This window comes from Furipterus horrens, unplaced genomic scaffold, assembly GCF_987537825.1.
Source record: "Furipterus horrens unplaced genomic scaffold, mFurHor1.1.pri manual_scaffold_1, whole genome shotgun sequence".
Lineage (NCBI taxonomy): Eukaryota > Metazoa > Chordata > Mammalia > Chiroptera > Furipteridae > Furipterus > Furipterus horrens.
In genome coordinates this window covers 154,340,148-154,366,691 of record NW_028327171.1, presented here as the reverse complement: position 1 = coordinate 154,366,691, position 26,544 = coordinate 154,340,148, and the positions used below count along the sequence as shown (strand labels likewise).

General features: G+C 38.5%; 1 protein-coding gene across 3 annotated transcripts in view; it reads left to right on the top strand.

Annotated features, from left to right (window-relative positions):
* The window catches only part of CCDC148 (coiled-coil domain containing 148), a 170,867-nt gene that overhangs the window by 87,664 nt on the left and 56,659 nt on the right, over nt 1–26,544 (top strand). The window lies entirely within an intron of this gene.

The following is a 26,544-nucleotide window of genomic DNA, read 5'->3' as shown; positions in this document are numbered from 1 at the left end:
TAGGAAGATTCATAAGGTGCTAGTGGAATGTTTCTTTACTTTATAGGAGCTTCAAAGATTTGTGGACATGGAGGAGAATCCATTTTATTAAGCTACACAAGCACAGGTACTTGTGCTTAGAAGAGATACTATAGGTAAAGAAATGACAGGTTTTGTGACTTGTTAAGTCTTGTACTAAATAAGGACATGGCAAAGACCAAGTGTACTGGGATAGCATTTTGGTTAACTTCAGTGCAGTAAATACTGTCAAAATTGTCTGTGTGAGAAAGCATTTTGAAAGATGCGGCAGATACCTTTATCAACTTGTAAATGAGCTGTTGACATTTGGCTGACACTAGAACAATAGCAACAGCAATAACAATAACAATGACTAAAGAACAGTAATGAAAGGAATAATTAAGCCCTAAGCCAAATTCATGGTCAGCCTCTTGCAACTGTATAGGAAAAAGACATACATTTTAAGTTCTTAAAAAACACTTCTTACATTTAGAAAGTATTTTTTAAAGTACAGAGAATGATATAATAAATGCATTACTACTCATCACCTTTCATTACAATTATTAATATTTTCATTCTGTTTCAGATTTATTCTACAGATAAAATTAAAGTCTTTGTTTGAGGATGTACTCAGTACCATTTCCCTTTTTGCCTCCTCAAAGGCAATCTCTAGCAGGAATTTTATTTCTCTTTCTAGGCCATCTATTGCTTTTAACATATTTTAATATGTAGTTTGTGACTTTTAAAGTTTTCATGAATACTATCATACTGTATCACTCTTCAGATGTACTTTGCCCTGCTTCAGTCAACCTTACATTTTTGAGATATATCTATGTTTATAGACAGATACCTAGTTCACTCCTTTTAACTGCTATCTAGTGTTCCATTGTAGAACGAGGCTACCACTTACCCCTTCTCTTAGTGGTTGACACTTAAGTTTCTACATTCTTGTTGTAGCAGCCACTTCATACATGTCCTCTAGCACATGGGTGCACGGCTTTCTCTAGGGTGCACCTCAGAGGGCAATCACTATGCTGTAGGATCTGTATGCTTTCAATTTCATAAGCATTTTAAATTTTATTTTATAAGGTACTATAACTTTTCTGTTTGACTTTTGCCAATCTGATAAAGATGAACAGTGTCTCATTGTTTTAAATTGGATTCCTCTGATCACTTGTGAGACTGAAAATTTCCTCATGTTTATTGGGCAGTTTTCTTCATCAATGAATTGCTTATTCTTACTTTTTGTCCACCTGTCTATTGTTTTTTTTTATTAATATATACAAGTTCTTCATAAATTCTGGACACTAGTTCTTTTTATTAGTTATATGGGTTGCAAATATTTTCTGCCATTGGTCATTTGCCTTTAAATTTTGTCTGTAGTGTCTGAAGTTTCATGGAAATTTAAAATTATCAAGTAATTGAAGTTATTAAGCTTTTCCTATGTGAGCTGTGCTTTCCTTTATGAAGTGTTACCTGGGGGTGAGACCATCTAGGCAGAGAGCTTTTAGGTTTGCCTCTGCTAAGGGCCCTGTGCATTTTATTGGCCCAGGACCAGTTGGTATATTAACTTTGAGACCTGGGACCTGTGCTGGGAACTGGAGTGGGTGCTGACTTAGCACTGGTGCACAACCTGAGCCTGGGTTCTACAGCTGACTCCTCTATCCCCCTGGTCCCAAGCAGAAATCTAAACCCTTTGTCACTTTCCTCGAAGGTGGTCATGGTGTATGCAGTTCCTATTTTGTGCATGGACAAATCCTACATGACTTCTTGATCTTTGTAAGCTTGGTTCCAGTTCCTGTGTGCAGAGGTCCTACAACTAATATTAAAGGCCCTGCCACCAACTTCTCAGGCCTATCTCAGGGCCAGGTGTCCCCAAGAGCCCCTTGGCTTTGGCCCCCTCTCACTGCTTTGACTTTGAATTCCATTTATTTTTGGCACTGGGACATGATGTGTGTGTGTGTGTGTGTGTGTGTGTGTGTGTGTGCGTGTTGTGTTACAGTTTGTCCAAAATTTTGTGTGTTTAATGTGGGAAAGGAGATTTCTATGTTAACTCAGATATACCAGAGTTATGGCTACCTTTATATATAGTAACCAAAAATCTAGATTCTATTCATTTTAACTGTTTTATACATTGGTGACAGATTTTAGTGCTTCCATGTTTAACATTAGCTTGGCAGAAAAACCCTATAGGCAATTCCCCTGACTCAAGACTGTTTGCTTTGTCTGCTGTTTCACCTGCCTGGCTTTCTCTTCTCATGAAAGCAGTGATAGAGATAGAGAAACTATGTGTAAAACCCCACCTTAGGATTTCTGAACAAGAAATACTGTCTTTTTGTTGGAATAATATTTTGATTTGTATTCAGTGCCAAAGTTTGCCCTGGTAGGTGCCCAGCTCCTTTCAAATCTACCGTTACGTTATTTGATCACTTTTTTCCTGGGCTTTAAAACTCTAGTTGAGCATAATATTCACAGTTTTTATGGTTTTATCCAAGACTAAAGGAAAGTTTTGATTCATAAGCTGTTAGGTGATAATGGTAATATTTCAGAAGCATATCTGCACTTTGGAAATTATTGTCATGATAAAATCAAAAGATGATGCCTTTCTATAAATTATCTCTAGGAGCTATTGTAAGAAACAGAATTACTGGGCTGTATGAACCTTAAAACATTTAATATGTAATATTGGTCCCAGCACTAACTTTTCACTAGATTTCACTAGGTGTGGCTCTTTGAGTCACTTGACTAACATAAAAGTTGCTCTGTATCAGTGTTTTAGTAGGTGTTGTTGCTGCGTGATGCCTGGAGTTCTATGGGGTCCAAGGCAAAGTAAGTTTCAGCCTTGTCCCCAAAATTGGAGATTTCAACCAAGGCTCACATAAAAAAGAGACTTACCCCTTCCTTGGTCTAGCATGTCACAATTCTCTCCCATTTTAGCCAACTCCTAATTCATCATGGAGACCATCCACATTGTATGACTGAGGGGCGGGAAACATTATCAGCAAAGTCACAATAACTCCACCAGCCATGTGACCTTCAGACTTACTGCAGAGATGTTTCTGGGGAGGAATCTATCATTTTGTGATCTCTTAGCTTCAAGTGACATCATACCACTAAATACCAAAGATGCAGTAGAACGTTGGCACTTGGGTACTCCCCCTTGTCTTCAGGTGACCTGGCAAATACTCAGAATTATATTCATCCTGCCAATAACCAGGGAAGAGCGGAAACAATCTAAAACAAAAGAGAGTTGGCTATAATAACAGAAAGCAGGCTGGGGGGCTGGGACAGTGCTGTGTCTCAGAGTACTTCAAGATCTGTGCTTGGGAGAGAATACATAGTACTGTCATAGTTCAGATGAAGGCCATTCTCTCAGTGTAGAAATCTGTGGGGTCTTATGAGAGCGATTCATTATGAAATCATAAAATCTCTTCTCCAGTGTTTCTTAATCTAATGACATACTGATCTAAAAAGCTAAGAGTGGGGGAAAAAATCAACACAGAAGTATGATAAAAAACCAAATTGCCAGACTTTAAACTCTGCTTCTTCAGGATTTTTGGGACATAAAAGGGCCAATGAAGAACATCTGTGATAGACAGGCTTCTAAGAAGGGCCTGAGGTTTCCTGCTCCCGTTAGGTACATGCCCTGTATAATTGCCAGGACAGTAAATACCATGGATTAGGTTATGTTATATGGCACAGACAACCTTGAGAAATGGAGCTTACCTGGGTGGGCTTGACCTAATTACAAGCCCTTTAAAAGCAAAGAATTTTCTCCGGCTGCTCACAGGAGGGGTAGTCAGAGATTTGAAACATGAAAAGAACATGACCCACCATTCTTGGCTCAAAGATTGAAGAGGCCACATACATGGTAAGGAATGTGGGTGGCTTCTAGGAGTTGCCAGTGATTCTGGCTGGCAGCCAGGGAGGAAATAAGAACCTATAACCTGCAGTCCTATAGCTGTAAGGAACTAAATTTTGCTAAAAACAAGAATGAGCTCAGTAACAGATCTTTCTCTGAAGTGTCCACATGAGAACTCAGCTTTGTCAACACCTTGATTTCAGCCTTTCGATGTCATGAGCAGAGAGCCCAGACACATCAGAATCCACTTCTGACTGAGAGGATTCTGAGCTAATAAGTGAGTGTTGTTTAAGCTGCTAAATTTGTGGTAATTTGTTACACAACAATTAAAAAGAAAAAAAACACTAATACAGATTTTGGTACGTGGAAGTGAAATGCTGTCAAAACAAATGCCTAAATATGTGGCAGTGACTTTGGAATTGGGAACTGAGGAGAAGCTGGAAGAATTTTGAGGAGCATGATTGAAAAAAGACTAGAACACCTTGAAATATAGTAATTAGAGATGTGGCTAGTGAGGGCTCAGAAGAAATCAGTGAGCATATTATTGGAAACTAGAGATAGGAAGATCTCGGTTACATGGTGGCAGAAACCCTAGGGAAATTCTGTCCTGCAGTTAGGAAGAAAACACTCCTAAGTAATGAACTTCATCTGTGAAGAGCTAAACAGGATTTTTAGCATACGTGTACTTTCTAGGTGATCTCATTTTATTCAATATAATTTATGTCATTAATATACTGACTAATACCAGTTAATATTTCCAGTCTAGACTTGAACTGCACTCACACATCCTACTGCCTCAAATTTAATAATGCCCAAAATGTATTCTTGTTTTACCTTCCAAACCTATTCTAGGGTTGAGATTATTGCCGACAGCATGCAATGGAGAAAAGGTTGGGTGTGCTAATGTAAAACCCTTTATTATAACCTCAAAAAGATAAAGATCAGGGTATTCAGTCACATAAAAGACCCTTCCAGGAAGTTAAGGGCGTTTCTCATAGCTCTTCTCAAACCAGAGGGTCTTTAGGAAGTCTAAGGACAGGCTTTTCTCAGCCATCTAACAGGAAACCAAAAGAGAGAAGGGATTATCTCAAAAATACCTGTGGGTGTGGCATTTGTCTAAGGCAGTGAATCCCTGTAAGTCTACAATAGCTTACTTGATTCTTGAGAAAATTTTATTAGAAACACTACTTTCAGCTAAAACCAAATTTTGTCAGAAGCATTGCCAGCTTGAACTGAGAAAGTATTAAGCAAAAGGAGGCTCATGGACCCCTAAATTCTATTGGCAGAATGCAGACTGACATTCCTAATACTTCCAGCCTTGAATAAAACCCACTACCTAGGCTCAGGAAGAGCTTCCCTTCACTCCCCACCCCTCACACTTAGAATCGTTATGTCAGCTACTAGTAAGACTATATGTAATCCTAAAGGGGTCACTAAAGGCTCAAATAGGATGATCATTTATTCATTAATTCACTTATTCACTTGTTCCATAAGTATGCACCAAGTGCCTTCAATATGACATATACCCAGTCCTTCATGCAACTGCTAGAGGTCACTCCACTCAAACAGAAATTGTCCCCCTTTCCAGTATTTTTTTAAGGGAATGTGTTTGCCTGCTCTTGCCACAAAGATAATATGTAATTCTTGGTTAGGTCAGCAGATACTCTTAATATTAATACAGAAGAATTTCTTTCACCTTCAGACTTTATAAATAGAACTAAAGGGTTAACAGAGAAAACTAAAAATATAAAATGGATTGAATTAAAATAAGCATAACTCCATACAGTAAGTTAAACATATCTGCACATATACATGGTATATACAAATGTGTATATGTATGTATGCACACTCACAGACATAATTACTGTGTGGCTCTCCTGCCCCTCTCAGTGGGGACTGATGAAGACTTTAGTTTTGGTGGTTAGCATAGTATCTTGGTCCTCAGTCATTCATGCCTGGACCTCCTCCTCTCTTATTTCCTGGTCTTGTATCATCAAACCGTACTTATGACATCTATACTCACACTGGCCCATGCTGGTCTGATTGCTTCCTATTGTGAATGCTTTCTTTCCAATAAAGGTTATTAGTTTTGCCACATTTGATCAAAGTTTAGGTCTTAGAGTATAAACATTTTGTACTGACTCCAATAAGATTCATCAACTCTCTTTTTACTAATTTTTTCTTTTTGTTTGGGCCTTCAATTGCTATTCTGTGTGTTTGTGCACCACAGGAACTGCGGGATATGAAACTGTCCTCTGTAATTTCCTTCAAATGCCTGTGACTAATTGCCTTTCATTTCCAATGAATGCCCCCTGTTGCAGAGGGAGCATTACATAGATCTTGGGGATTCAGGTAGTGGGAAAAAGAACCTTTAAAATTAGAGCACTGCCTGGAAACATCCCCTGGTCCCTCAGAAATGGCACCTTCTCGTACATATCCTGGTCTGTTTCTTCTAACTCCCTTTTCCTCATGCTGCTCCTTCTCAACCTCGAGTAAAGGTGTGTATGTGTGTTTATGTGAGAGACAGAGTGACAGAGAGATATCTAACTGGATCCCATTTAGACTAAAGTGGCTCAAGATATAAATATTGTCAATTTATGTAATACAACAAGGTATGTCGAGAAAGTATCCAGCCATATACTATGAAGAATAGACACTTATTGAAGAAGACACAATATACAAGAAACATTGTACACAGATCAATGACGCCTCAGTCCCCTTCAAACTAGGCACCTTGGGACCTCACACAGTTTTCCCAGTGTCTCTTCCGGTCTCACACTGCATTTCTCAAATGACAAAGAACACTGAGGCAGTACTCCTTATTAATTGTTTGGCCTGGAGGGGCATACTCATGATAGACAACACCTTCCCAATCGAAAAACACAGTTAACATGCTCTTGATCTTGCTGTGACTTTGCCACACCTTCTTCAGGCATGGGGAACCAGGAGACTTCCATTGGGACAACTGGGCCTTCGTTTCAGGATCATGGCCATAGACACACCATTCATCTCCGGTTATGACCTTCTTGAGGAAATCTGGTTCATTGGCAGTGGTTTGAATCAAGTCATCAGCAACTGCAGCACAATGTTCCTTTTGCTCTGGTAGCAGAAGATGTAGAATAAATTTTACCCTGACACGTTTCATGCCAACATCCTGAGTCAAAATCTTGGACACAGTAGTTTTTGGAACCCCCAGATCAGCTTCTAGTTCTGGCACTTTCAGTGGCCAATCTTTATTTATTGTTGCAGGCCTTCTAGAATGTGGATCACTTTCAACAGATTCTCGACCATCTTTGAAATGTTTGTGCCACACTTTTATTTGTGCTGCTCTCATTGCATCATGCCCTGTGGAGGAATGTTAAAGCTTAATGCAAAATTTGATGCAGATTCATTGCTCTACTCACTCAATCATTTTGAATGCAATGGCCACACAGTACTCTTGCTCACTTACAGACATAATTACTGACTAGTACAGTGAAGGTGTCATTGTTCATGCATGTACATTCCAGTCCACTTTCCTTGGCTGTCAGGTTACATCAGTGTTGTGCAAACCATTCTCATTATATTAACAATGACTGGACTTTCCCTGGACAGACCTCATTATCACTGGGGACCAACTGAATTGTGAACACAAACAAAAACACCGTGGCAGTATTCAGTAATGCAGTGACATACAGATGATCTAAAATTGGCTTATAGCACCTTTTTACATTTTCACAAAATGGAAAATATAGAATATAAGAACTCTCATAGACTGCTTGGACCCTGAAAACATGTATTTGAACCTCCCTGAAAAGTTTGACCTTTGCTCTAACATCCACCCATCCATATCTCTCACTTGTAAGCAACCTCATTGCAGAGGAACTACCTTCCACTAGAGTGAAGTATTCCCCTCTGGCCGAGGACCAGTCTGTTAAATTATCAATACTTCCTACCCTCAGTTTTGAGGTTCTCTCAGTTACTAACTTCTAGAAATGTGACCTTGCAGTCAAAGTTTGACGGAGCGGTTTTCTTTTAATTATTGGTTTTTTTACTTGAGAATCTAATGAAATACCCCAAACATGGTAGCTATAAAACCTAATGAGTAAATTAACGCTCAGATTTTATAATGGTCCAAAGCAGAAGATAATGTACATTTTATGTATAAATGACTCCAAAAACAAACGAGGGTTTCAGACTTTATTTTTCTGAATATTTAATATCAGTCCTCTGAATAATATTGTATGAGTAAAGAAATTAGCATAGTATGGGAAGTTTAATTATCATATAATTTTTAAATGCATAATGTTTCTTGTTTTGCTGTTAAAATCTGAAAATGAACATTAACTAAGCTTATTAATCAACTGATTCTAACCTTCTAATATGAGACTGAATGTAGAGTCAGCTCTTGGTATATGCATCAATAGGTGGCAGAAAGGCAGATGGTCGTCTAAGAAGCTCGCTTTTCTGGTTTCGACTGTCTTTTAAAAGTGAAATTTCCACTAGAACTTCTTTTTAAAAAGTAGAAAAACTGACAATTGAATATTCCTACTACTCTTTGTCAGGACACAGTTTTTATTTTGTTTACTTTTTTAAGTTAAAAAGTTAGATGGAGGGGAAAAAGATCCCTGGGAGATCAAGAGACAGGTATATTTGTTTTCCTGAATAGATAGTTTTAAAAGAAAAGTCTTGAAAATTAACTTCAGGTGTTAGTTTGGGGCTATATTTTCTGGGTAGGTTTGATTATTTATGGTGATTTAATTTAACAGAGCACTTGCTATGTGCAAGTAACTGTTATATGTTGATTTTATCTTCTTAATTACAGTAAGGGGTCTGTATTAATATGATCTTCATTGTATAAATGAAGGAACAGAGATACAAAGAGCATACATAATTTCCATAAAGCTGTATAACCAGTAAGAGGTGCAGTTAGGATTTGAACCCAGGAGAGCTAAATCCATAGTTCATGATTTTAAACACTGCAATGCTGCCCATCATTATGATTGCTGTTAATTTTATGGTTAATCAATTTGGAGACATCTTGGTTTCAAACTATTTGCTTTAGGGTCATTTCCATGGCTTTAGCCCTGCCCTACTTTACTCAGAGTCATTAAATAGATAGGCAATTGATAATTATAACTCTTTATTTATTTATTTATTTATTTTTTTAATATATGGCATTTATTATGTTGAGGTATGCTCCCTCTATTCCCATTTTGCTGAGAATTTTTATCATAAATGGGTGTTGTACTTTATCAAATGCTTTTTCTGCATCTATTGATATGATCATGTGGTTTTTGTCTTTCATTTTGTTTATGTGCTGTATTACATTTATTGATTTGCGAATATTAAACCATCCTTGCATCCCTGGGATGAATCCTACTTGATCGTGGTGTATGATCTTTCTAATGTGTTGCTGGATCCGGTTTGCCGATATTTTGTTGAGGATTTTAGCATCTATGTTCATCAGCGATATTGGCCTGTAGTTTTCTTTCTTTGTTGTGTCTTGACCTGGTTTTGGAATTAGGGTTATACTGGCTTCATAGAATGAGTTTGGCAGTCTTCCTTCTTCTTGTATCTTTTGGAATAGCCTGAGGAGGATAGGAGTTAGTTCTTTCCTAAATGTTTTGTAGAATTCACTTGTGAAGCCATCCGGTCCAGGGCTTTTGTGTGCTGGGAGTTTTTTGATTACTGCTTCAATTTCACTAGCTGTTATTGGTCTATTCAGACTTTCTGCTTCTTCTTGATTCAGTTTGGGAAGACTATAGGTTTCCAGGAATTTGTCCATTTCCTCTAGGTTGTCAAATTTCTTGCCGTACAGTTGTTTGTAATAATTTCTTATAATCCTTTGTATTTCTGTGGTATCAGTTGTGATTTCTCCTCTTTCGTTTCTGATTATATTTATTTGGGTCCTCTCTCTTTTTTTCTTGATGAGCCTGGTTAAAGGCTTGTGATAATTATAACTCTTTAGTAGTGTGCTTATTAGAAGTATTTCTTTTATGTTCTGTAGGTACACACAGTTTCACTGTGTTTGTCTCCTTGCTCTTCTCATTTTCCCTCAGCATTTCTCTCCTTGGGTTAATGAACCACTTTAACTAAACACTGCAAGAAACTGGATTATTATAGTTTTGATCACAATTGAATTGTCGGTTATAAGATGTGTATTATGAACAGATTAAAAACACCCTGACTGCCTTCTTGGTGCTGTTCTTATGTTAAATAGACTGAAGAAAATATTAATGATTTTAGATGTGATTTTTTTTCCCCTGTCAACATCTTACTCCACAAGAAGAGAATTTCTGTAGGCTTCCAATATCACATCTACCAAACTATCAGAATCTATACCCATGACCCACCCTCCCTCCTTTTACAATGCATGAATTAAATATCTGAGCTCCTGTCTAAGGCCAGCCCTTTCATTTACCCACTGCATCCTATTCCCTCTCCGCTATTTAAGTTCATTCCAATCTCTCTCCCTCTATCATTTCCCCCTTTTCTTTTACATCTTTCCTACAAATATTTCCTAATAACCATTGTGACTTCTATTTTGAAAATAATAATCTCCCTTGACCCCACACCTCACTCCCCTGGGAAAATTGCATCATTCTATAACTGACTTATTCCTGCCCATTATCTCTTGACTCATGTTGTCTCTGCACTCAGCAAAGCTCTGCTTGCCAAGGTTATCATGACTTCCATGTTGCTAATTTCAGGGATCAGTTCTTGGTCCTTATCGTACTTGAATATTAAGTTGAAAGTGGTTACTGCCTCCTCCTTGGAAAGCTTGATATTTGACTTCGAGGAAGTTAACTCTTGTTGTTCTTTTGTCTCACTGTTGTCTCTTTTTTAATAAACTTGGATAGATCCTTCTTATCATTCTAAGTTTGGGAGTGGCCTGAGTACTCACTGCTTTAAATATGTGTACTTTCTAGGTGACCTCAATCAATCCAATATAATTTATGTGCCAGTTATATGCTGACTAATACAATTAATATCTCTGGTCTAGACTTCTCTCTTGAACTCCAGACTCACACATCCCACTGCCTCAAATCTATTTTTCTTTTTCCCTCCAAACCTGTTCCTTCCCCAGTATTTCTTTCTCAACTAATGGAAACCTCTTCTCCCAGTGCTCAGGCTAAAAGTCTTGATATTATCTTTGATTCTTACTCCCACCCTGGCCCCACAAACTCCACACCTATTCCTTTACCCATTGTCATGAATAGAAGGCTCTACCTTTCAAATCAGAACTATTTTAATAATCTCTTAATCTTCTAATTAAATTTCTCTGCCTCCTCCTTTTCCATTTCCACCCTTCCCCTCCCGTGTATTTTCCACATAAGAGTCACAGTGACCTTTTAAAAAGTCATGTCAGGTATGTCACTCCCTGCATTACACTTAATACCTCTTGGATCTTATATTCTACCACTTTTCCCTCACTCATCCTGCCCAGCCATGCCAGCCTACTTTCTACTCCTTGAACATGCTAGTACATACCTCCTTAGTCTTCTGCACTGGCTGTTCCCTCTGCCTGGAATTCTTCTCTCCCAGATCCCCATAACTCACACTCTCATCTCAGTCAGGGTCCCACTCAGCCTTGATTACCAAAATTAAAATAGCATGCTCCTCCCCTGTGAATTTGTCCATTTACCCAACTTATTATTTTTTCTTAGCATTCATCATCCCCCTGATATGTATCTACCTGTTGACTACCTTCTCTTCCTCTTCCAGAATATAAGCACCATTAAAAAGTGGGATATATCTGTTTTCTTTATTGTTTTATCTCCAGTGCCTAGCACAAGGCCCTCAATAAATATAATTGGTTGAATGAATGAATTTAACGAACAAGTAGTATACAACTATTCTTTGTTCTTGAGGTATAGAGAGAAATGTGCCAACATAGAAGGTCCTAACAAGGTGTGTGACCTTGGGCAAGTTATGTAGGCTCTGTGAGATTTTGCTTCCTCAATTGTAAGATGAGGTATTTGGATTGAATAATTGCTAAAATCACCGCAGCTCTAAGAAGTGATGATTGAATGATTCTGAGGTTTGATTACTTTTCACTTTTCACTCTCCCTGACATTTCAGTCTATAAAATACAACATCCTCAGTATATATACTCCCTTCTTAATAAATAGTGAAAGGAGAGAAATTAAACAAGATTACAGACAAATTCATCTTAGTAATATCAACATATGACATGATCATTATGTAATATTTCAATGTACTTGCTGAAAATAGACCTTACTCCTAAAGAAGACATCAGAGTTATTTTTTAATCCACCAGCATTTCAATTAAGAGGAAGATAACTAATATGTTTATCCCATTTCTTGGCTTATCATGTTCTAAGGATCTAAGACTACATCACAGCAGGAAATAGCTATTACCCATTTGAGTAGGCAGCTCTCCTATTAAAAGATGTTCACATAAGTGACCAAATTAAACACGATCTAAAAGAAATTTATGTTATTTACTTATGCATATAGATATTACCTAACTCCAAATAATTTATAATAAAAGATATTAGTATTATCATGCCAGATATCCTCCCCTTGGGCCATATATACTCTCCACTGTGCTCTGTGACCAGGGAGTTGTCCTATATGGTTCCCTTATGCTCTGGCTTCTGGTTGGGCTCAGTCAAAGTGAAACATTAGAGATGAGAATGAAGGAAAATAGTGATGTTGGGACAGTTGTTTCCCCAACTCCTTGCCCTGCAGAGTTGTGCTGACTAGCTGTGTCCTCCACCAAAGGTCTCAGCTCCTGTCCGGTGGCCCTCCCCACACCACCTTCTCTGACTCTGGTCTGTGGCTCTGAAGCAGCCAGGCTACTGAGATTACCCTATATTCCAACCCTCCTTTGTCATTGTCCCGTTATTACGTTCTTCTGGATTTATCCTAACTTTGAGTGTGCCATCTGTTTCCTCTTAAGAATCATTAAAATAGAAAAGCAGTAAGAGAATGAGACACAAAAAGTTAAGAGGATGGGAATACAGTTGTCAGTAAACCAAGACTGAAAAGGGGTGCTGTGATTGAACATGGTTAATGTTCAAAGGAGGCATTTAGTTCTTATTTGCTAATAATAGACAACATCCTAGCACATCAGGAGCTGGCAGCATATATTTGCGGGGGAGGGAGACAAACCACCCGGTGGATAGAATTTTCAGTAGAAATTTTACAGGAGTCTAAATCAACTGTCATGATATTGCATCAACCTTTAAACGGCTTTTGGCATGAAGTTAAATCATAGTTCTATGAAAGTTTTCTATGGAAAGTGAAAGTGATGCCACATGCAAGATGATAAAAACTGAAAATGTTCTATAAAGGGATATACGGTATTTCTCTCATCTGACTTGATACAGAAATAGAATTTAGAAATTTCAGGAATGAATAATAGTCACGTCCCCTAGATGTTCCTTCTAAATATTAATTTTTCTTGGCCAGCATTTAAAAAGCATATTTTTATAATTATAAAGTGTTTTATGTTTATTGTGGACAGTTTGGAAAATACAAATAAGCACACAAAATACAATAAAAATCACCCAAAATTCTAAACCTCAACCAAAAGAAAATTATTAACAATATCCTTATATTCTTTTTTTGTGGCACAGGGACTTTAGCTTAACTACTTAATAGAATCATACTGCATACATTATTTTTAACCTAATTTTTTCTATTTGTCAATGTATCTTATATATAGTTTCCCTGTTTTCCTACCACCTAATTTTTAGTGTTTGCATAGTGTTTCATTATGTGAAATATTGCGTTTAAACAATTTATTTAGAGGTGTTATATTATTTCCAATTTTTTTTACCATTTTAAAGCTATAATAGACATACCTATTTATAAATATTTTCATATCTCCCTACTTATTAATTCTCAAGTTTTATTTCTTAATTCTCAAGGCTTTTGCTAGTTTTTTAAAATAAATTTTTATTTTTTAGTTATAGTAGATACACAATATTATATTAGTTTCAGGTATACAGTCCAGCGATTATACCTTATGAAGTGGTCACCCTAAAAAAATCTAGTGCCCTTACATCATTATCACAATATTACTGACTGTATTCCCTATGCTGTGCTTTACATCCCCATGACTATTCTGTAACTACCAGTTTATACTTCTAACCCCCTTACATTTATCTTTTTTTGCTAAATTTATTTTTAGCATAACTTTATTTTATTTTTATTATATTTTTTCTATTACCATTTTACCCCCTTAACACTTCCCCACAATCACTATACTGTTGTCCATGTCCATGAGTCCCTTTTCGCTTTTGCTTGATCACTCCACCCCCTCACACCCCACCTCACCCTGCAAGAACTGTTATCCTGCGCTGTATCTATGTGCCTGTCTCTGTTTTCCATGTTAGCTTAGTTTGTTCATTAGATTCCACATATGAGTGAGATCATATGGTATTTGTCTTTCTCTGACTGGCTTATTTCACTTAGTATAATATTTTCCAGGTCCACCCATGCTGTCCCAAAGGGTAAAATTTTCTTCTCTTTTCTTTTTTCTTTCCTTCTCTCTCTCTCTCTCTCTCTCTCTCTCTCTCTCTCTCTCTCTCTCTCTCTCTCTCTCTCTCTCTCTCTCTCTCTCTTTCTGTCTTTTCTTTTCTTTCTTCCTTTTCTTTCTTTTTTTTTGGCCAAGAATTATTACATTGTGTAAATGTCCCATAGTTGCGTTATCCACTCATCTACTGATGGACATTTGGGCTGCTTCCGTATCTTGGCAATTGTAAATAACACTGCAGTGAACATACGGATGCTTATGTTATTTCGAATTAGTGTTTTGTGTTCCTCTGGATGAATTCCCAAAAGTGGAATCACTGGTTCATAAGGCAGTTCCCTTTTAAATTTTTTGAGGTATCTACATTCTGCTTTCCACAATGGCTGCACAAATCTGCATTCCCACCAATTGGACAGATATGGGCAGAAAAATGAAACTAGACCACCTTCTTATACCACATGCAAGAATAAGTTCAAAATGGATTAAAGACATAAATGTTATACTTGGAACCATAAAAATCCTAGAAGGAAACAGGTGGTAAAATCTTGGACATGACTCAGCAATATTTTATCTGATATATCTTCTCAGGCAGGGGAAACAAAAGAACAAATAAATAAATGGGACTACATAAAACTAAAAAAATTTTACACAGCAAAGGAAATCATCAACAAAATAAAAATTCAACTCACTGAATGGGAGAACATATTTGTTGATACATCTGATAAAAGGTTAATGTTTGAAATTTATAAAGAACTTATAAAAATCAAAAAAACAAGAAATCTAATTTAAAAATGGGCAAAGAACATGCATAGACACTTCTCCAAAGAGGACATACACATGGCCAAGAGACATGAAAAGATGCTCAATGTCACTAATCATCAGAGAAATTCAAATTAAAACCACAATGAGGTATCACCTTATACCTGTCAGAATGGCTATCATCAATAAATCAATAAACAACAAGTACTGGCAAGGATGTGGAGAAAAGGGAGCTCTTTACCTTTTTCATCCACCCCTTCATATCCTATTCTTTCTGCTAAGATTAAAATGTTCTCTGTATCTATACATCTGTTTCTATTCAGCTTGTTTCTTTTATATTTTAGATTCCATATTTAAATGAAATCGTATGGCATTTGTCTTTCTCTGTCTGACTTATTTTACTTAGCATGATACCCTCTAAGTTCATCCATGTTGTTGCAGACATCAAGAATTCATTCTTTACAAAAATGGGGAGACAAAGAAACAACCCCCATCGAGAGGAAAGGTAGAGTCCCCAGAAAGAATGCTAAATGAAATAGAGGGGAGCCAACTATCAGATATGGAATTGAAAGCATGTATTATGGAGAAGCTCAATGAGCTCAGCGGAAACTACAAAGAACTCCAGAAAAACTACAGTGAACTCCAGAAGAACTATAAGGAACTTACTGAGAATTATACCAGCATCAAAAAGGACATGGAAGCTATCAATAAGAGCCAGGAGGAAATGAAGAATACGATCTCTGAATTGAAGAACACAGTAGAAGGAATTAAAAACAGGCTAGAGGAAGCAGAAAATCGGATCAGTGAGCTGGAGGACAATGTAGACAAAAACTCCCAGACAGTGCAACAAAATGAAAAAAGGCTGAACAAGACTGAAGAGGCTCTAAGACAGCTGCAGGACAACATGAAACGTAATAATATCCGTATCATAGGAATTCCAGAAGGAGAAGAAGAAGAGCAAGGGATAGAAAACCTCTTTGAAAAACTAATGACAGAAAACTTCCCTAACATGAGGAGAGAAAGAATCATGCAAGTCCAGGAAGCACAGAGGTTCCCAATGAAGATGAACCCCAACAGGCCCACTTCAAGACACATCATAATTAAAATGCCAACATTCAAAGACAAAGAGAGAATCCTAAAAGCAGCAAGAGAGAAACAACTAACAACATACAAGGGAGCTCCAATAAGGCTATCCTCAGATTTCTCAGCAGAAACACTAAAAGCCAGAAGGGAATGACAAAATATATTCCAAGTAATGAAAAACAAAGGCCTACAACCAAGAATACTCTACCCAGCAAGGCTCTCATTCAAAATGGAAGGTGAAATAAGGAATTTCCAAGACAAAAGAAGGATAAAAGAATACATCTCCACCAAACCAGTATTGCAAGAGATGCTAAAGGGTCTGCTTTAAGAAGATGAAGAAACAGAGAGAGACAGAGAGGAACACAAGTACAAAGGGGGGAAATGACAATGAATAAGTACTGAAAGAAAGAAGGAACTTCTACCATTTGCAACAACATGACTGGAACTAGAGAGAATTATGGTTAGCGAAATAAGCCAGGCAACAAAAGAAAATTACCTTATGATATCACCTGTTAAAGGAAACTAATGAACAACACAAACAAATGAGCAAAATTGAACCAGAGGTATGTAAACGAGGAATAAACTAACAGTAACAAAGGGGGAGATGGGAGGGAGAGAAGTGGTAAGAAGGGGAAGGGTCTAGTCAAAGAACATGTATAAATGACCCATGGACATGGACAACTGGGTGGGGACTGAGTGTGGGAGAAGGGAGGGACAGGGTGCAGAGAAGCAAGAGGGGGAAAAAAGTGAGACAACTGTAATGGAAAAACAAACAAACGGAAACATTTTTAGTGGGGGGAAAAATAAAAATAAAAAGAATAGAAATGCAAGTTCAGTGAATATTAGAAGGACAAGGATTTTCCTTCACACTGTATATATTTTCTCCCTATCTGATCCCTCCAGAATTTGGCATTCTAAAGAAGTAAGTAATGACCTAAGTTTCTTTGCATAAAACTAATAAGACCAGTTGTTAATAACGATTTTTTTGACTAAGACTTTGACTGGAATGTCATGCCTAAAGGAGACATGCTTGGGCTTTGGTTGTTACCAAAAAGCCCTAAGCAACTGGAACTGACCTTCAAAAGTAATAAAAGTCCACGAGATAAAAGGCCTGGTACCTTGGATGGATGAGCGGTCCATAGCAATCTTTCCAGGGAAGGAACGAAGGTTGTTTTCCTGAAAGATGGCTAGAAGGGACCATAAGGCACAATGGAAAACCAGAAGGACCTGTAAAAGACAGGTGTTTACAGGCAAGGCTGAATGCCAGGTATGTGGCTCAGCTTCTGTGCCCTGAAGGGCAGACTGAAGGTCACCCTAAATGTTCCTTGCTTAAGTTCCAGCAAAGCAGAACTAAAGATCATAAGTGATCATTTTCTGCTCTTGTTGTGTTTATGCAAATGAACAAGATAAATTAAAGATGAACTTAATGCAGTCCCTTTAATGACAAGGAGGGTAATCTTAGGGAGAAAAATCAAGATTCAAGGAAGATCACAATGCCCAGTGGTAGACTATAAAGTAGTGCAGCTAATCGTCTTTAAAGTTTCTTTTCATTTAAAATTTGTTTTCATTTGAAAGTTAAACTATGTCTGTGGCATTATCAAAGATGTTTAATTTACAGGCAAGAAGAATGTCAAATGCCTTGCAACTAGATGTCTTTCCGATAAGACAGTCCTACAGATTTAGAGACCTGTATGTGGGTTATGTTACATAAATTAACATGTGTTTTCTGTTTTCAAAGGGCATAAGCGTACGATCTCATTACCTGAGTGATTGTCTGTACGTATAGGCCTCACTTAATCCTGTCTGCAGCACTGCCTCCTGAGACTCAATGGTTTGGCTGAACTAAGTGGCTGGGTTGGTGAAGAACAGGGTGGTCTGTGGGCTTCACTTTAAAACTGGTTTCTCTTTTCTGTCCTAAAGGCTTGGACAGAAAGAGCCCAGAGGCCTGAGAGGGGGGATACCTAAAATATTTCCCTCAGTCCAAACTAAGTATAATGGGCAAAAGGGTTTTGGACAGGTGAGATGTACCTGGCATACCTTCCTCCAAAGAAACCCTTCTTTTCCCTAATGTGGGACATTGAAAAATTAATACCTGTCTTTTGTCATCTAGTGGTTACAGATTGAATGATGTCCTTTAACCCTGCTGCCCCCAGAATACAACAAGGATGCCAGCCTGTTAAACCAAGCATGCCGTTGTCCAGAGACAGCCAACCAACCTGGAGTCTGCACGATCCTTCCCCTTGTGGGAAGGCCACCCTCCCCTTCACACCCCCACTCTTATTAGGGATTTCTTGACCCAAGGGTAGGTAGGACGACGACCATGTCCAGCTTGAAGCAGCTAGAGGAGCTCGAGACTTTCGTCCATTGACCTTTATAAGATTGTAAAGGGTCTCAAGTCTGAGAGGGAGGGATTGTTATTTTTTATTGTTAAAATATTTAATTAATTAATTATTTAAAAAAAAAAAAAAGAAGAATATATGAAAGGGTGAGCCATGGGCATGGAGTTGGGGAGGGGATTGTTGGGGAAGGGGGGTGCTGGGTGGAGGGGAGCAAAGGGAAAAAAATTGAAACTACTGTAACAACATAATCAATAAAATATACTTAAAAAAAATGAATTTTTTCCCCTTTGCTCCCCTCTGTCCAGTTACCCCCTTTCCTCCATCAATCCCACACACCTTAGTTCATGTCCATGGGTCGTGCATTTAAGTTCTTTGGCTTCATCCTTTCCTATATTATTCTTAACTCCCCCCTGTCTATTTTGTACCAACTGATTATGCTTCTTAATCCCTGCACCATATCCCCATTTCCCCCCTCCCCCCTCCCAGCCGATAACCCTCCAAATGATCCCCATACCTATGATTCTGTTCCTATTCTGGTTTGCTTAGTTGGATTTTGTTTTCACTTTTTAGATTCAGTTGTTGATAGTTGTGAGTTTGTTGTCATTTTGGTGCTCATAGTTTTGATCTTCTTTTTCTTAAATAAATCCCTTTGACATTTCATATAATAATGGCTTGGTCATGATGAGTTCCTTTAACTTCACCTTGTCTGGGAAGCACTTCATCTGCCCTTCCATTCCAAATAATAGCTTTGCTGGATAGGGTAATCCTGGTTGCAGGTTGCCTTTCATCACATTGAATACTGCTTGCCAGTCCCTTCCTGCCTGCAAAGTGTCCTCTGAGAAATCAGCTGATAGTCCTATAGGCACCCCCCTGTAGGCAACTCTCTGCCTCTCTCTTGCTGCCCCCAGGATTCTGTCTTTATCTTTCACCTTTGGCATCTCAATCATGATGTGTCCTTCTGTGGTCCCCTCTGGTTCCAGCTCGCCCGGGACCCTCTGTGCTTCCTGGACCTGTATGTCCATCTCCTTTGCAAAATTTGGGAAGTTTTCCTCATTTTTTTCAATTCTTGCTTCCTCATTCTGCACTGGTTGACTTTTTTTCTCCCTTATGTTTCAAATCATTGATTTGAACCCCGGTTTCCTCCCCTTCACCATTGGTTTTGTGTGGCTTTTCCCTCGTTTCACTTAGCATAGACTTCACTTCTTTTCTTATGCGTTTGCCATACTCAAGCATATCTGTCAAGCCTGTGAGCATCTTTATCACTAGTGTTTTGAATTCTGCATCTGTTGGGTTGGCTATCTCCTCATCGCTTCGTTCTCCCACTGGAACCTTGATCCGTTACCCCTTTTGTGCCATACTTCTCTGTATCCTCATCTTGGCAGGCTCCTGTGTTTGTTTGCCTCCACATCCCAGGTAGAGCTGTCATTCCTGTTACATTAAAAGGGGCGGAGCCTTAGGGATTCATCAGTACAGGGTGACCTGTTTCACCACATTGTGGTGCTATATGTGGGGGAGGGTTCCGAGAGGAAACAATGCCACCAACCCAGCACTTTCCCCTTTTCCAGGCACCTCTCCCACTTCCGCACTGGACTGGTGCCCCTCTAGCTGCTGCCCTAGCCACTGTTCCTAGAGTGGGTGGGTCTGTGGATGTTCTAGGACTGTGGGGGCCCTTTAAACAAGCGAACTCTGCTGAGAGAACTGCAGTTTCTGCCTCCACCCCAACCCAACTGGTCTGCACAGTCAGAAGCAATGAGGCTTGATTTTCCCCGGTGCTGGGACTGTGAGCTTCTAGGTCTGGTGAGGAGCTGGGAATGCTCCCCAGGTTTCCCTCCTGACTTTTTAAAACGTAGGACTGCGCTTTCTGCTGGCCTGCTGCTGCTGCCACCACACTGCATCCTCTCCACTCCAGCTCCGCCTCTACTACCTGTCTGGATGAGTATTTCTTCTTTATATCTTTGTTTGCTGGACTTCTATGTAGTTTGATTTTCTGGAACCTCTGGTTGTTTCTAGTTTTGAGGTAGTTGCATTTCTTCTTAGTTTTGGAGGGAGATGCAGCATGTCTGTCTATGCCTCCATCTTGGCCGGATGTTCTACCCATTTTTTTTTTTTTTTAATGGCTGAGTCATATTTCATTGTGTATATGTACCGTTTCTTTTTTATTCACTCATCTATGGATGGACACTTAAGTTGTTTCCTTATCTTGGCTATTGTAAATAATGCTGCAGTGAACATATGGATGCATATGTCTTTTTGATTTAGTGTTTTGTTTTTTTTCTGATCAATACCCAGAAGTGGAATTGCTGGGTCCTTCTTTGTCTGCATTATAGCCTTTGTTTAAAGTCTATTTTGTCTGGTATAAGTATTGCTACTCCAGCTTTTTTTCTTTTACTTTTTTGTTGCCATTTATATGAAATATATATTTTTCATTCCTTCACTTCTAGTCTGTATGTATCTTTAAATCTGAAGTAAGTCTCTTGTAGACAGCACATATAAGGGTCTTGTTTTCTTTTCCATTCAGACATCCTATGTCTTTTTTTTTTAAGTATATTTTATTGATTATGCTGTTACAGTTGTCCCAATTTTTTTTTCCTTTGCTCCCCTCCACCCAGTAACCCCCTTCCCTCCAGCAATCCCACGCCCCTTAGTTCATGTCCATGGGCCATGTGTATAAGTTCTTTGGCTTCACCCTTTCCTGTATTATTCTTAACATCCCCCTATCTATTTTGTACCAACCAATTATGCTTTTTAATCCCTGCACCATTCCTTCTCCTTCCCACTCCCAGCTGATAACCCTCCAAATGATCCCCATTTCTATGATTCTGTTCTTATTCTGGTTGTTTGCTTAGTTTGTTTTTCTTTTTATTTTTTAGATTCTGTTGTTGATAGTTGTGAGTTTGTTATCATTTTAATGTTCATAGTTTTGATCTTCTTTTTCTTAAATAAGTCCCTTTAACTTTTCACATAATAATGGCTTTGTGATGATGAACTCCTTTAGCTTTACCTTGTCAGGGAAGCACCTTATCTGCCCTTCCATTCTAAATGTTTGCTTTGCTGGATAGAGTAGTCTTGATTGTAGGTCCTTGCTTTTCATTACTTTGAATACTTCTTGCCAGTCTCTTCTTGCCTGCAAAGTTTCTTTGGAGAAATCAACTGATAGTCGTATAGGAACCCCTTTGTAGGTAGCTCTTCTCTTTTCTTTTGCTGCTTTTAAGATTCTCTCTTTTTCTTTGGCCTTTGGCATTTTAATTATGATGGTGTGGTCCTCTTTGGGTCTAGCTATTTGGGACTCTCTGTGCTTCCTGGACTTGTATGTCTATTTCCTTCACCAAATTAGGGAAATTTTCCTTCATTATTTTTTCACATAAGCTTTCAATTTCTTGCTCTTCCTCTTCTCCTTCAACACCCTATGATTTGAATGTTGTTCAGAGCTTCCTAAGCCTGTCCTCATTCATTCAATTCTTGTTTCCTCATTCTGCACTGGTTGACTGTTCATTTCTTCCTTATGCTCCAAATCATTGATTTGAACCTCAGTTTCCTTCCCTTAACCATTGGTTTTGTGTGGATTTTCCGTTTTTTCACTAAGTTTAGCCTTCACTTCTTTCCTTCTGTGTTTGCCATACTCAAGCATATCTGTCAAGTCTGTGAGCATTTTATCACCAGTGTTTTGAACTCTTCATTTGTTAGGTTGTCTATCTCCTTGCCTGTTAGGTTGGCTATCTTTTTGTTGCTTAGTTCTCCCACTGGAACCTTGATTTCTTCCCTCTTTTGCATCATACTTCTCTGTCTCCTCAGCTTGACAGGCTCCTGTGTTTGCCTCTTTGTATTAGGTAGAGCTGTTGCACCTATTACATTGTAAGGGGCAGAGCCTTAGGTATTTGTCAGTATGGAGTGACGAGTTTCACCACATTGTGGTGCTGTTGTGGGGGAGGGGTCTGAGAGGGAACAATGCTGCATGCTCAGCACTCACCCCTTTTCCAGGCACTTCTCCACTTCCTGTAATTGACTGGCACCCCTCTAGCTGTTTCTCTGGTTGTGGTTCCCAGAGTAGGTGGGTTTGAGGATGTTCTAGGACCATGGGAACCCCTAAACAAATGGACTCTGCTAAGAGACCAGTAGTTTCTTCCTCTGCTTCAACCCCCATTGGTTACTGGTTTTCACAGTCAGAAACAATGTGGCTTTATTTTCCCCAGGCTGTAACTGTGAGCTGTGTGGTCTGGTCTGGTGCTGGAAGTGCCCCCCAGCTGTCCCTTCCTACTTTTTAAAATGTGTTATTGCTCTTTCCACCAGCCAACCACAGCCACTGTTGCTGCTGCCACTGCTGCTATTGCCACACCACTTCCTCCTGCCCAGGCTCCACCCCTCTTACCTGTCTGGATTAGTATTTCTTTTTTATATCTCTGTTGGACTTCCATGCAGCTCAATTTTCTGGAACTTCTGGTTGTCTCCAGTTTTGAGGTAGTTGTATTCCTTCTTAGTTGTGGAGGGAGATGCAGCGTGTCTACCTACGCCTCCGTCTTGGCTGGAAGTTCCTATGTTTTTTGATTGGAGTATTTAATCCATTTACATTTTAAGTAGTTATTAATGGGTATATATTTATTGACATTTTATTGCTGTATTTTTGATCTTCTTCTTAAAGAAAACCCTTTCACATTTCTTATAATATTGGTTTGGTGGTAATGTACTCCTTTTGCTTTTTCTTGTCTGGAAAGCTCTTTTATCTGCCCTTCAATTGTAAATGATAACTTTGCTGTATAAAGTAGTCTTGGTTGTAGGTCCTTGGTTCTTATCGCTTTGAATATTTCTTGCCACTCCCTTCTGATCTGAAATGTTTCTGTTGAGAAATCAGCTGACAGTCTTATAGGACCTCCCTTGTAGATAATTAACTGCTTTTCTAATTCTGCATTTAAGATTCTCTTTCTGTCTTTAATTTTTGGCATTTTAATTATGATGTGTCTTGATATGGGCCTCTCTGAGTTCATCTTGTCTGGGACTTTCTGTGCTTCCTAGACTTCTATGTCTATTTTCTTTACCAGGTCAGGGAAGTTTTCAGTCATTATTTCTTCAATAGGTTCTCAATCCCTTGCTTTTTCTCTTCTTTTTCTGATACCCCTATGATGTATATGTTATTATGCTTGATATTGTCCCAGAGGTCACTTAATGCTAGTTATTTTCTTATTTATTCTTCCAAAAGAGTGGGACAATTTACCATCTTACCAGTGGTGGGTGTGCTTTTTAAAATTAGGTTGGCGATTGGTGGCAAAAATGTTCAAGTTTAACATACTGATAAACAGCTGAAATACAAATAGTCTGAACTGTGGACTGAAAGGGGATACATTAAATGCAAATAACCAGGCAGGTTGGTGGCAAAACTGACTTTCTATTTTGCAAACAGACCAAGCTTTGATTTCTCACAGATGTAGAGAGTTTTTCTATCTTTGCCCTTAAAGAATACCCTGCTAAGTAATTCTTCTGGAGCCAAATTTCTTCAGAAGCATCAGAAAGTCCTGGGTTAAGCACACAGAGATATCTAAACCATAAAATATAGAAGATAGCCCTGGCTGGTTTGGCTCAGTGGATTGAGCGTCGGCCTGCGAGCTAAGTGTCGCTGGTTCGATCTTCCAGTCAGGGCACATCAGAGAAGGAAAACTGACTCCAAAAAACCTCCGCTGCCTTGCGGCATACCTCTTCAGGGGAAAGGCTAAGGGAGTAAACCCCGACAGAAAATCTGGAGCCGGAGTCCCTAAGGCGGTTTGACGTTGTAGTCAACACCGGCAACTCCTGCGGCGCACCTGAAGCCAAGCTGTATTGACTCCGTCTTTCCCTTGGATCCCTCAGCTGCGAAGAGAGGGGGGGTCTGCTGCATGGGCAACAGCAGACCCTCCATATCACCCTGCCCAGGCTCTGTAGCTTCAGCTTCACTGGAGAGGACACTCCAGCGTCATCGCAAGATGTCGATTCAACACGGGAGGAGACAGATACCGTGTCACTCCCGAGTCGGACTGCACAGCCATTCTCGGTGGTGCAGATAGACTCTTAAGAAGCTACACCATCGTCTCTCGAGACGGACGGCTGCCGACGAAAATATAGAAGAGTTAACATTAGGTGAAACATTTTGAGAATAGAAATGACTTTGTCCATTTTTAGCACAATCAAGTTTCCATGGACAATTTGACTTAGAGAAGTACCATGTCCCAATGCTCTAATGGGATTAAATGCACCTCTACTCCCACATGACTAAGTAAATTGGATCACTGATGGCCTATTGTCTATTGTTATTGTCTTCCTGGTGCTTTACCAGTAGTTTTGGATTTATATGAGTTGATATGAGAAAAGTATTGTGTAAAATGTTTTTCAATATTGTTATTCACGATATTAATTTGGCAAATGTATATATTGCACCTCTCATCTAAAAGGTGTGATATTACATGAAAATTAATAGTACTTTATAGGCATGTTTCTTACCTTCCAGAAGTTCACACAAATGTGTGAAAAAATTATGTGGAGAAATATGGATGATTGTCAAATGATTGTATGGAAAGAAAAGTCATCCTTCAATTGTGGTGATTTGATGTGATTTAAATGAAACAAACAAAAACATTTAAATACTATTCTATCAAGAGCTTCTGTTATGTTTCTATGTGTAATGACATCACTTTTTTGTGGAGGTATATATTCCAAGCCCAAAGTAGAAAGGAGATCTTTAAGATGTAAAAAGAAAATTATCCAAGTGAATTAGAATCCAGAAAAAAATTGAAACTTGCTTTATCTCAATGATGTATGAGGAAAGGAAGTGGGTATTTTGAACCTCGTATTTAATATATTTTGTGTATCTGATTAAGAATTATGACCTCCTCCTAAACAACTTATTAAAGCCTTTGAAATAATGATTTGGGAGCAAGGTACAAAAGTCTATTTGTTCAAAGGTTCAGTATTCTACATATTTCTTGAAACCATAGACTAAACCATCCTCCTAATAATGCTTTAGTACTGATGTTCTGCTTTCTATGTGTAAACAAGAAATTCGTATGTCGTGTTGAGTTATAATAATTCTTGGACTGAAGAAATAAAAAATAAAATTTAATGATTGTGTAATATTAGTCCAAGTTTTTAAAATTAAACTGATGTACTCCAATACCAAACATCATGTTTAATAGTGGAGTTTTAATGAGAAACAAATTGTTTGGAAGATTACAAAAATAAGATAGGATATAAAAGTGAGCTTAACCCCCTGAAAAATTAGCATAGCATTATTTTGGCTCATAAAATTATATAGGAAATAGTTTCTTTATTTATACTTTTACTGACTTTACTTTGCCAAAATGAACAAAATGTGTAACTGTGAAAGAGGGACATTCAATACAAATCAAAGATAATAGAAGAAGATGTGGGATAATGAGGGCCAGTATCAGTTTTCAGAAAAGCAAGCTTTTTCTAGAAACCTTAGCTGGAAGTCAGGAGAGAAGCTTTCAATTCATCTCTTATCACTGCATTAACTTTCTGATCCCTCTATCAAGGGTCACTCAAGAGTTCTAAAAAAGCAATGTGTTTAAAATCTGTTTCAACAAATGTCCCAAATGGCTAGTTAAATACACTTAACCTTAACTTTGAGGCTTGCAAAGCCAATAATTCTTGACCCACACTTCCTGTTCCCATTAATTGACAAAAAGTGAATGGACCCGTCCTTAGGGAAGTGCTTAGTTCAGACTTTATCATCCTGCAAATAAAATTGCTGGCCAGGTTCCCATCCACAACTTTGTTTTTCTCGGACCGAAGACCAGAAGAAGCTTCCACTCAGCTAACAATGATCAATTAAGCTCTATTATGTGTCAGATATGATACAAGGTACTAGAGATACAAAGATGAATAATGCAAGTCAATATGGGAAGTGCTATGCTAAGAATACATAAATAGTGCCTTAGAAAGTGCACCTAGCTATGTCTGGAGGAGAAGGGGAGGGAGGAAGGCTGAGAAAGTGATGCTAAAATTGAGTCTTAAAAGATGGACAGGAGGATTTTAGC